Source organism: Canis lupus, chromosome 22, assembly GCF_003254725.2.
Source record: "Canis lupus dingo isolate Sandy chromosome 22, ASM325472v2, whole genome shotgun sequence".
NCBI lineage: Eukaryota > Metazoa > Chordata > Mammalia > Carnivora > Canidae > Canis > Canis lupus.
Window position 1 is genome coordinate 33,131,875 of NC_064264.1, and position 12,449 is coordinate 33,144,323.

General features: G+C 39.4%; 1 long non-coding RNA gene across 1 annotated transcript in view; it reads right to left on the minus strand.

The window, feature by feature from the left end:
* Window positions 1-417: 417 nt before the first annotated feature.
* The window catches only part of LOC118351936 (uncharacterized), a 49,040-nt gene continuing 37,008 nt past the window's right edge, over window positions 418-12,449 (minus strand). The window contains exon 3 of the long non-coding RNA XR_004808183.2: window positions 418-686. This is a non-coding gene — a long non-coding RNA (uncharacterized LOC118351936). The remainder of the gene's footprint in view (window positions 687-12,449) is intronic.

Sequence of the window (12,449 nt, forward strand, 5' to 3'; positions counted from 1 at the left end):
GTCTTCTAAAGAGTATATGAAATTATCATTGTGTTTTGCAAAAAATTAAAAGTGAAAGTAATTTCCACTATAAACCTATTACAGTGCTTCCCTGTTTCCCGGCCACAGGTCAGTGAGCAAATTTGAATTAAGATTTGGATAAATGGTTCCTTCTGATGGAGAAGGGCAGGTAATATGATCAGGGCTGGGTAAACAGAGGGCATCAACTCTGTATATTGGGTTTCTGTGGATGGGTACAGAGATGATTGCTGTATATTCTTTACTCTCAAATATTTTTTTAAGTGGGTAAAGAGAATAGCAGACATTATCCTACAAATATATATTTTTAAAGATTTTATTTATTCATGAGAGACACAGAGACAGAGGCAGAGGCAGAGGGAGAGGGAGAAGAAGGCTCCATGAAGGGAGCCTGATACAGGACTTGATCCCAGAACCCCAGAATCATGCCCTGAGCCAAAGGCAAATGCTCAACCACTAAGCCACCCAGGTGCCCCTATCCTAGACATATTTTGAGAAATTAATGAAAGTCCTAGAACTGGGTTTACATGAATAATTTAAGCAGGTATATGGGGCTCAGAGACACTTAAATAATCTGGAAAGACTTGTAATAAGGCCCAACTTGATGGAAGAAGTTGCTGGAGAACGTGGTGGTCTTCCTTTGAAGTCCAGCTTTGGAAGAATGAATACTGTGGTGTAAAAGAAAAAAGAGTTTAACTTTCTTTTAGGAGTGCATACCAGTTCTTAGAGCCTGTATAAATACTCTATTTTATGCCAGTTGAGTCGTCACAGGTTCTGTGAAATCCTCCATTACAATTTTTATACAAAACAAATCAATTCTAATTCGATTCAACAATTACACATTGATCTCCTAAAATGTGCCAAACATAATACAGAACATGCATTTTACAGGAAAATTGGACTGCGCTAAGATATGCAGCAAATCATCTGCAATTTTATGAAAGGGAAGCCAGGCATGCTAATGGAGTTTGTTTTCATAAACATGAAGTGTTTGGGCATGTTTGATTTTTCAGTTGGGCTGCTCAGCCAAGCTGAGTTAACACCTTGTAAAAAGTGAGTTGCTTCTCATTTTCTTAATAGGAAGCAGCGAGAGTCATCGTTAAGATCCCTCATATCAGCTGGAGGCCTTCTGTAGCATTCCTGAAGCCTCTGAGGTTGAACCTAGGATGCAGATCCATCTGGATACTTGAGACCAGACAGTGTGTTTCTCCAGAGAATTCAAACTATCTCCCCATCAATCTTAGACAAGAAAACTATCTAAAGGCAGATCTTTGTTTCAAATGGCTGAGTGGGAATAAAAGTTCTATTGATAAGCTTTTACATCATACTAATTTCTTGAAATATGTAGCTGGATCCTCATTTTTACAATCCACTTGGCCTTTAGTACATACCATATTTCTGCATCTGTGTGGATATCACTTTTCTCAGTAATATAATGTTAACTTAAGAATGTGATAAAACAGGAAGCATGCTGGAACTTTTCCTTGTCCTGTGGCCTTAACAAGCCACAGCTGTATCAGCAGCTGGTCATTGAAGGAACATGGTGCTAGCCTCTCCCAGCATCCTTTTTTAACTAGATCAAAAGGAAATAGACGAGGCAGAAGGTTTTATCATCAAAGCCAATAGAAATCTGTGGGAGCCAATATTTCCATTTAGATTGCTTTAGCCTCATCAGGCTGAAAAGATTTTTTCTCTAGTGGGAAGAGGTTGTTAAATCAGCCAATTTGAAAAGCTTTTTCATCCTCAGAACTTTATCCTTACTTAGTTTGTCAAAGAAAGGGAATATGGTGTCAAAAAGTTTGCTCACCTCCCAACATGCTTTGCTGAGTTGTCAGCTTATTTTCTTACCAATTATTTTAAAAGGTGTATTAACTACCACTAGTGATTGCTTAAGTGGCATTTTCACTGCAAATGGCTTGCCATAGACTTTATAAAGGAACCCAAAACTTCTATTTCATTTGCAGGTAAAGCTAAAGAATAACCACAATGAAGGAATTAATAGTATCAGTTTCTAGGAAGAAGTCAAATAAATAGTGTTTCATTTGAAAAATAAGTGTCTTAATTCTTTCAGATGACACTGTCTCAATGCAATTATTTGCCAGTCCCTATAGGCCAAGTGCAACTTGTCAATCAATGGACTCATGGAAGCCCTCGGAAAATGTTGAGAAATATTCTGCTTATCTTTAAATTTTATTTTAAAAGACTTTATTATCTTTAGAGCAGTTTTAAGTTAACAACAAAATTGAGAAGAAGGTACAGGGATATTTCATATATCACCACCCACCCACATAAGCATAGCTTTCCCCTTTATCAACATCCCCCCCTGAAATGGTGCCTCTGTTACAAATGATGAACCTACATTGACATGTCATTATCACCCAAAGTCTGTAGTTTACCTTAGGGTTCACTTTTGGTGTACATTCTGTGGGTTTGGAGTTTTTGGTAAGGATGTGGGGAAATGGGAACCGTTGGGCACTATTGATAGGAATGTAAAATGGTGCTTTTCACTTGCTGTGAAAAGTAGTATGGAGTGCCCTCAAAAAAATTAAACAGAATCACCATATTATCTAGTATGGTGATCCACTTCTAGGTATATGGTGCAAAGGATTGAAAGCAGGGACTCAAAGAGGTGTTCGTACACCTGTGTTTACAGCAGCATTATTCACAATAGCCAAGGGCTGGAAGCAACCCAGCTGTCCATGAACAGATGAATGGATACACAAAATGTAGGATATACATATAATGGAATATTATTCAGCCTTTAAAAGGAAGACAATCATGACATATGTTACAACATAGATGAACCTTGAGGACATTACGTCAAGTGAAAGAAGCCAGTCACAAAAGGACAAATAGTGTATGATTCCATTTATGTGAAGTACCTAGAGTAGTCAAATTCATAGGTATAGAAATTAGTGTGGTGATTGCCAGGGACTGGGTTAGGGGATAATGAGGAGTTATTGTCTGAGGGGTAAAAAGTTTCTTTTTTGCTAGATGAAAAGAGTTCTATGGATGGATGCTGGTGATGGTGGCACAACAGTGTGAGCGTACAGTGGTTAAGACAGTAAATATCATGTTATGTGTGTATTATCACAGTTTTTTTTCTAAAAAAAGTAAAACAAAACACCTCAAAAGCAAAAAGGAGGGGATCTCTGGGTGGCTCAGAGGTTTGGTGCCTGTCTTTGGCCCAGCACGTGATCCTGGGGACCCAAGATTGAGTCCCACATCGGGCTCCCTGCATGGAGCCTGCATCTTCCTCTGCCTCTCTCTGTGCCTTTCATGAATAAATAAATAAAATCTTTTTTAAAAAAAAAGCAAAAAGGAATACAATATGCAGTGCCCAGATCGTTGTTTCTAAATACCATTTTCTGATGAAAAGTACCAACACTCTTCTGAGAAATGGCTGTTTCTAGGGCTGGGGAAGAGAGAGTACAAGGTAAGCCTGGAGAATCTTTCCAGAAAGAAATGAAGTTATCAAAGAAATAAAAAGAGCAAAACACAACAGGACAACAAACAATAGGGCATGTTAAAGGGACATGAGCACCGACTAGAAGAGCCAACTGGCCATAACTGGCACGATTTGGGGAATAAAATAATATAGTATTGGATTATAGCCCAAAGTACAAAGTAAACATCTGTGGATCCATTCTAATATAAATCAGTGTTTCAGTAAATCAGTAAATTGAGGAGATGGGACCAGTCTGCCTTATAGAAGAATTCTAAATAATATATGTAGGTACTTGCTCTTGCAGGAAGTGAAGCTTAGCCTCTCTTCACCTCAATGGAGACCAGGCTTCCTGGCTGGCTGAGTGAATAGAGTATGGGATGGAAAAAAGAAGAGCAATTTTGCAGTGGGGAAATCTAGCAAGCACTAGCTTAATCAAGGTTAACATCACCAGATACTAAGTGAGTTTGATATCCTGCACCCACTTATACAGTGTGATAAGAAGGATACTTCTTTGGGGTATTTTCCCCTCAAACCTATAATACCAATCTAACCATGAGGACAGCATTAGACAACCTAAAATTGAGGGGCATTTTACAAGATACCCAACCAGGACTCTTTAAAGTTGTCCAGGTCATCAAAAATAAGGAAAGACTGAGAAACTGTCACAGCTATAGGAAATTAAGGAGACATGAGGACTCTCTATCATACGGTGCCCTGGATGGAGCTAAAAAAAAAAAAATTAGTGGGAAAACTGGAGACATTTGAAGTAAATCAAGTTTATTTAATAGTGTGTACCCGATGTGAATTTCTTAGTTTTGACAAATGTTCCAGGATGATATGTCGTCAAATTAGGGGAAACTTGGTGAAGCATGTATAGGAATTCTCAGGACTATCCTCAGAACTTTTCTATGAGCCTAAACATTATTTTAAAATTTTATTTTTAACTTTTCCAAGGAATGCAGATTGAGGGAGTCATCATCGATCTATTTTTAAAAAGGAATATGTTACTTGTCTTAGCATGATGAACTATATTTTGAAAAAACAACCTATAGATACTTAAGGACACTAAAGATGTTTCTTTCAAAATCAGTAAAAAGCCTAGCAAGTAATGGAATAATAAATAATATGTAAGTTTATTAAGCAATTATGGCAAGGCCCACTATATAATACATAGCAAGTGATAAGTGTTATCACTTAACATTGGAAGTAAAGTTGAAACAAGTAAAAATTATATTTTTAAGAAGGAAAGAAATAGATATTATTTCTACTACACATTATTTGTACATATTTGGCTCATTGCAAAAACAGCAAAGAATCAATTGAATAACTATTATTAGTAGAAACTATAATTATTGGAAAAATTTAGTGAAGTGACTTGGCACATGATAAATGTATTTAATAACTTTCTTATGCACCAGCAATAGCCATCTGTATAAATACACCAGAAAAAGAAATTATGCATAGAATCAAACAGTATAATATATATAGGAATAATATAAGTGCCCAATAACACAGAGAAGAAAAAGGTAATTTAGGTTTATGAACATGATGGAATATTATGTGGGTATTTATAACCGTGTTTTCAGGAGAATTTGTGACAATAAGTCAGGTATCTACAATAAAGTTAAGTAGAAATTTAAGATGCCAAATTACATAGTAAGCCAATTCAGAACGTGGAGGAAACTATGCAAATAAAAAACCATAAAATTAATCCATTGATACTTGGGTCAAAACAGCTGAAGAATAAAACCTCTCCGTTGTGGTAGGTCAAGGAACAAACCCCCACCATAAAAGATGGGAAATTTGGTTCTTTGTATACTCAATAAGGGGTTTTGATGTGAGCTAATATATACCAAGCTGGCCATTCTTAATTGTCAGAGGCTTTTCCGGGGATTTCAGGCAGTTTGACGAGAGGGAGGTGGGAAAGTTAAGTTTGAGATGCATGTTAAACAGACAAAAGGAGATTTCCAATATGATGTCCCACAAAGAATACACAAACATGAACAAAAGTCACTCTCCAAAGGAAAATGTTTGTGTCAGAGGGTGAAATTGAAAGTTTGTCTATCACATGCCCAATGTTGGCTCCTTGGCAATTTCCTGTAGGAGAGGTTGAGCAGAAGTGGAAATCTGCTGTGGGGTGCCTTCCATAATACAATTGTCCCTCACATGGACATGGCCCTTGAGGCTGTGCTGGAGAACCCTGCTAACAGGGCAACACTATTCAACAGCGCCCCCAAAGGCTGTGCCTTGAGTCCTCACATCAGCCCAAGTGAAAGGTTCTCAGGGTCCCCCCCAGCCTTCCTCCAGTTAAACTTCCATTGAAATATATGCTCTGTAAAGTTAAGAGCCACTGAATGCAAACGCTGCCAGAAGGAATGAAGAGTTCGAAAGCTCAGAATTACTAAACCATTAAGTTCAATTAACAAGTGAAAAATGAACTAAGTTGCTCCAGAGTGATTTTTAATTCTGTCAAATAAAGAGGAACCAGACTGCAGGGTAAACTCTTATTTATTAGTTTTGGTTAATGAGTTTTTCCATAAGCAGAATTTCTTAAATTTTATTGAATCAATAAAGTCACCATTTGGAAATCTGGTTTTTCCCACCAGAGTAGGATTTTAATTAAGCATACAGCAAACACCCAAGTGCTGTAATGCGACTCCACGGAGGTGTACTGGTCTACGGGTTATATGAGTGGCCTGGTCGACAGGGTTGCCAGGGTTGCTGAGGTCCTTCATTTGCATGTAATCTCTACCATGTACCTCTGGCACATTAATTTTTATCTTCAGGATGGTGGTATTTTCCTTGTATTCAAAGAAACCATTGTAAAAATAGTAATGTTAGGGCTTCTCCTTGAAGGAAGAGAACTACATCCTTTCCTCCAGCCTCTGAGCAGACAAGGCATTGATTATCACAGTTTGGGGTATCTTGAACTTCTAAGAAGGCCTGAGTTCTGGGATGTGGCCCCTCCTTTAAAATACAGATAGCTTTGCTGTGTTTCATGGTCACAGGATACATACTGCTCTGGTCACCTGCTCTGTGAACACCTGCCTTTATTTATGAGAGAGAACACGGACAAAAGGAAGTTGGAGGGGCATAAATCTGTCCCCAAAACTTGAAAGCATCACGAAGCATGTGTGCTTTGCAGATATCTGTCGGTCAGTGCTTCTTTATGTGGTCCCAAGTTCTCACATTTCTGTTTGCATTATGTGTTTTTAAAGATAAAAGAAGTAATGGGTACTTGGAGATTGCCGACATTCTTCCGAGAATGCCTCCATTACATAAAAGGCTTCTTCACTGGTTCTTCGTTAAAGTTGTGTGATATAATAGTCACGTACTGTGGATCTGAAGAAGTGGATTTCAGTCCCATTCTCCAGACTGTGTTTGGCTACAACATGGACAGCTTTGCCTGAACCAGAGGGTCAAGCCAGATACATCAAGGGAGCAAGTGTCTACTTGTTTCCCCTCTTCAAAAAATCTCTGTGGTTTCACCTCATAAGTGGCAATCCCAAGGACAGATTCAGGGTTTGTTTGGGTCTTTGGATCTTATAAATTGGGGGACTCTCTCAAGAGATTTATTTCTAATTGCTGTCTGCTATACCATGTTAACTATAGTATAGAGATGGTAGTGATGGTAGAGATATTAGATTCATTCCACTGCTCTAGAGAACTGTGCTTTTCTAGTGTTTTCTCTGGCCTGGTAACCCCGAGGGGCATATCCCTCAGAAGATACACCTGTGGGGCACCCGAGTGGCTCAGTGGTTGAGTGTCTGCCTTTGGCTCAGGTCATGATCCCAGGGTCCTAGGATAGAGTCCCGTATCAGGTTCCTTTCAGGGAGCCTGCTCTCCCTCTGCCTGTGTCTCTGCCTCTCTGTGTGTGTCTCTCATGAATAAATAAATAAAATCTAAAAAAAGAAGAAGAAGAAGAAGAAGAAGAAGAAGAAGAAGAAGAAGAAGAAGAAGAAGAAGAAGAAGAAGAAGAAGATATAACCATGTGTGAGTGGAAAGTCAGGCATGGCTGTGGCTACGTAGCATTGCCTAGAGGCAACAATAGCCTCATCTTACCCTGCTTTTGTCATGAACACTTCTGCATCCTGTGTTAGACTTGGTCACAGAGATTTGGCTGGCTGTTTCTAGCCTGCAAGCCCATTTTCCATCCTGTGGTAAGCCCTGGCAAGAAGCCAGGTGGCTTAGGTACCCTCATGGGCACATGAGAGGCTTCTCTGCTACTCACCCTCCTCTATTAATACCTCAGGGTCTAATCCAGAAAGTCACATTGAGAGCTCTGTGGTGGCCTCCACAGCACACTCAGACACCCACCTGGAGGTGCATTCCAGGTGAAGTAATAGTTTCTGGGAACCTAATCCTGTTACATGTATTTTTTTCTGAAAAGAATTATCTCCAATTTTACATTATAACAAGTAGTCATTTAAGTGTTATTGGAATAACCTCTGCCTGCAGATTCTCCCACAGATATTTCCCACAACTGTTTTTTTCTTTTTTATTCTAGAGAGAGAAGGAACTGGGAAAAAAATCCAAATTATTAGAAAGAAAATAGCAAATTACCCAAACCAGATATTAATTTCTTATGGGTCTGCCCTTCTTTCCATGAATAACAGTTTTATGTTTTTTTAGGGCACAAGCTTACACATTTTTCTGTAGTTCTTGCTTCCCCCCTCCCCTTCAACTCTTAATATTGATGCTTATACCATGGTTGTTTTAACAATTTGCTTTACAAACTGATTACTTAGTCCTGGGGTTCCTTTCCAAGACTCCAAAAACAAGAATAATAAAAGTTTTGGAGGGGGGAAGATCAGGGGAAACAGTAATATTTTTAAATTATAAATAGTACAGCTATTTGTTTTGAAATGGCCTTAAATTGGACAATAAGATGACATACGCATATGCATGTCACTATCACTCACTGAATCAACTTATTAAAGTAATAACAATGAAAACGCTTGGACTTTTGGAGATCTGCACCAAGCCTTCCTAGACGAGCAGTTTGAAGGGATCCCCGCTGTCTCTGGAGCTGCGGTGCGCCCATCAGCAAACTGAGCAGCTCTTCATACTTCACAGCGTGAGCACCCCAGTGACTGCGGACAACCACTGTCTGCAGCTTTGCCTGTGGGATATTCTGTTAAAGGTCAAGTCCATAAAGTGGAAACCCGGCTGGTAGGAAAATAAATTTCTGAAAATAATTTCTGTCACTCTAAAAAAGAAACCATTAATTCCGAGCTTTCCACTCTTTCTGATTCTGTTGGCCACTAGGACCTCAGGTCTCTTCCCCGGTGTGGCACTTTCTGTCCTCACATCCCATTGGTTTTGTTCCCTTATTAAAACACTTCCTCTGACCCATCTTATGATTACCTCACATTAAAACAATCTGACTTGTGTATACTTTGGGATTTCATGATTTCTCTCATCTAGATTTTTCACACCTAGAACACAAAATGGACAAATCCATTATGGTTATCGGGGCTTTGTTTTGGTTTTCTGCTTTTGTTTTTGTTTTAGTAATCTAGTTGTTTGGATTATTTTCTAATAGTCTGAAAAAGCTGCTTATCACTACATTTTCCTATGTTATAAAGACACGTAAAACTGAGGAAAGAATATCGAGTTTTTCTTTGTTGTTATCAGGCACTACAGGCTTCTGCAGAGTTTTCCGTGCTGAACTACTCTTTGATTTGCGAGCAAAAGTTTAAAAGGCTAAAAAGGGGGAAATTGGTTCAATATTTCAGGCACAATGAAACATTTCTTTTGTCACTTTATTTCCCTGCTCTATTAATTTGTGGTTACTCACCTTCTCCTCAGAGATCCCCAGGGAACCCCAAATCTGACTCTCTATGATCTGGCACATGAACCCAAACATTTCTCCCAGTAAATTACATCTCACGTGTAATAAAACAAAATTGGCTTTTTTGGAACATAGAAGAATGTTTCAGGCCCCGATTGGCTACATTTAGGTTTGTTGCTCACATGCGTCCTGACGATGAGGCTCCCCGTGGCCTGTGTTGGTCTGGGAAGAAGAACGTAGGGTTCACTCACTGGCCTGAACAATGCTGGAATGTTTTTTCCCTGTCCATTCACTCAAACAATGTGCCATTCTGCACCTCATAAGCACTTGATTTATCCCAACTCTTGGGCCTGACCTGTAATCCCCCTCTCCTTACCCATCTGACCCATCTGTGTTTCATTTCCCACTCATCAGCATCCAGAGAGCTAGGCCCAGACCCTGTTTGGAACCATTAGACAGAGATTGGCACTCTTCCCTCTGCCTGCACCACATCCTCCGCTGGAAAAAAAAATGACCATCAGATCAGAGAACAGAGCCTGCTTTGTCCCCTGCAACGGGGATCTGGAAGCATTTTCAATCATTTGCACTCTATACCCACTCAAACGCATTAATGTGATCAACATTGGGCCTGTTGTGGGCATTTTTTCCAGCAAATAGCTTGCTAACATTCCAGGCATGTACTCCCCCGAAAACAAGACTGAGACAGGGCCCTGAATATTCAATTGGAAAATCACCAACAGCAAAAGCTTAGCTTGGCACGGCTGGTGTTGATTCTTAATAAGTGACTTCCTAAAGCCGAGGCATGGGGCTTACAGCGTCAATGACTTGTTTGAAAAATATTTTGTAGGTGCCTCATACCACTCTATTTCCTGTGGTATGCGTCATATTGTGAGCTATTCCAAGCCAGCTTGGTTAAGCACGCTAACTTTTTTCCCCCCCAAGATTGTGGTGTTTAACTAAAAATGTCTTTATACAAGATGAGCTCATAGCTATTAGTGCTGATGTAGTTTTAACTGCTTGGATACCCACTGCAGTTGGTTGAAAATGTGCTGAAAAAAAAAGGCAAACCTGAGCAAAAACATATCTCACCCTGCCTAAACGGGCGGACGGCAGTCCCAGTGACAGCATTTCTTCAGGGGGAGAAAGTTCCAGATTTAAGTACAATGCGTACCTTTCACTTTCATTAAAAAGACTTACTGTTCTTAGTGTATTACTGAGGTGCTGAAGACATCTGGAACATGGGAATAAAATTAACCCTTTCTATTTCTTCAGGTACTTTGTAAAACTCACCAAAGAACAGAGGTAATGATTGGAGAAAACTAGTGTATCTTGTCGACAGAGTTTCCTAAAAGGAAATGACAAGAAATCCAGAGACCGAAAATCCTGCCTCTGAGATTAAAATATTTATGAGTAAGATTTGTGTAGGGATCAAATAAAGTAATATATGGAAGATACCTTAGAATTCTAGATCTGAGGAGGAAACTAATACTGACCCATGCCTACTCTGTGCCACATACAGCCTTTGGTATTTCTGCATCCTAGAAAAAGTGTTCTTTGCAGCACTTATGATGTAGATATTCTTTTCATTTTGCAAGCAAGGAAAGAGAATTCCAAAGAGATTTGGTGAGCTTCCCAAGGTCACACAGTGATTAACTGATTAATTACAGAGGCAGGATTCAAAACTAGGTTTTCCATGAATACCAAGCTTGTGTTCTATCCTTTACCTTGCTTGCTGCTCACAGATCCAAATGGTTGCACCACTATTATTATTGTGGTTTTCTACTTGCTCAAAGAGTGTGTGTTTGCCATGGAGTGAGGGGCTAGAACAGGAGATGAATGTAAATTTATGTCATATACTCCCTTGCCTTCCTCCAGTAAATAGGTTACAGACAGCGTCTAGTTTGCGGCCCTTACCCAGTGGGTGACCAGTAGCTATTAAGTGATTAGACATTGTACATGCCATCTCTGAGTGATTTGTGTTTCTACAATAGGGCCTTTTATAACATAGAAGAGAGGGATTGAGACTCTGGACACTGCCTGGGCTGTGTTTGCCTCTCGGGGCAAATAATTTTCCTTGGTGCCAGGAGCAGCTCTGACGTGGCTGCTCTGCCCTTGTGTGGCCTGGGGCTTTGAGCTCCCAAGTGAGAGCCTGGTTGCGTCTGCCATCAAGTAGGAGTACAACAAGGTGAAGCCAAGGAGGCCAAATTGTGTGTCAGGAGATAAGGCAACCACAGATGTTCCTATTTGTAGGCCATGCAGGGGGTCAGAGAATCTCTATAGGAAATGACCAAGACCTCTGGGGGCAAGAGCTATTGGACAAATGCACTGTACAGTATTATTAAGGCAAGGAAGACCCTCTAACCCCCTCCACATTTACGAAGGCACATACTGCAGCTCTTCCCATGAAGTGGAAAAAGGGGCTTTTGTGTTGGGTATTATCTGTAAGTGTTTTGGCTTTGCCAAGCTTTCAGGCTACAGAATTACGCACTGGGACTGTGAATGGTTAGTTGATCCTTTATGACCTGATACTTAGTGTGTTATCTAAAGGAAATAACTTGTTTCTTGGTGAAGATTTGCAAGCTGGGAAAGTTTCTTTTTCACAACATGGCTTTTAAAAATATATAAAATTTTAAAAAAATTCTGTAACTTCCCCCCAACTCCTTACAATTTAATGTTTGCAAAACTATCAGTTCAGAATGTCTAACTGAATGACAACTAAGATTGGTTCTGTTCTCCAGTTGTAAGTAGTTCACATTTGCTACCTGAGGCAGTAGAAGAAAATTTCTTTTGAGTAAAAAGCATTATTATTTTGAAACAATTCTGATTTCAGAAGTTTATCACCACTGGACAGTGACTTTTGTGGAAAAGCCATATAAATATGTTGCTAAACTGATGAAGCTTTCACAAGTTTTAGAAATATGTACATTCCTTTATTCTTTCAAGTTAAAGTCTACATTGGAACTACTTAATGGAAAGGCAGCATTAGGAAAGACATGCAGATTTTTCTAATAAAGTAGGTGATGCGGGTACCAGTCAGAAATCAGTTCAGTTTAGACCTTTTGTAATTTCATCGGAAGTCAAATCTTTTACACCAAATACTCTTGTGGTGTTATATTTCTTGCAAGTGGATTTGCTCTCTCTTGTTAGACTTTCATCCTTAGCAAAGTAATGGGAAGAAAACATGTAAGA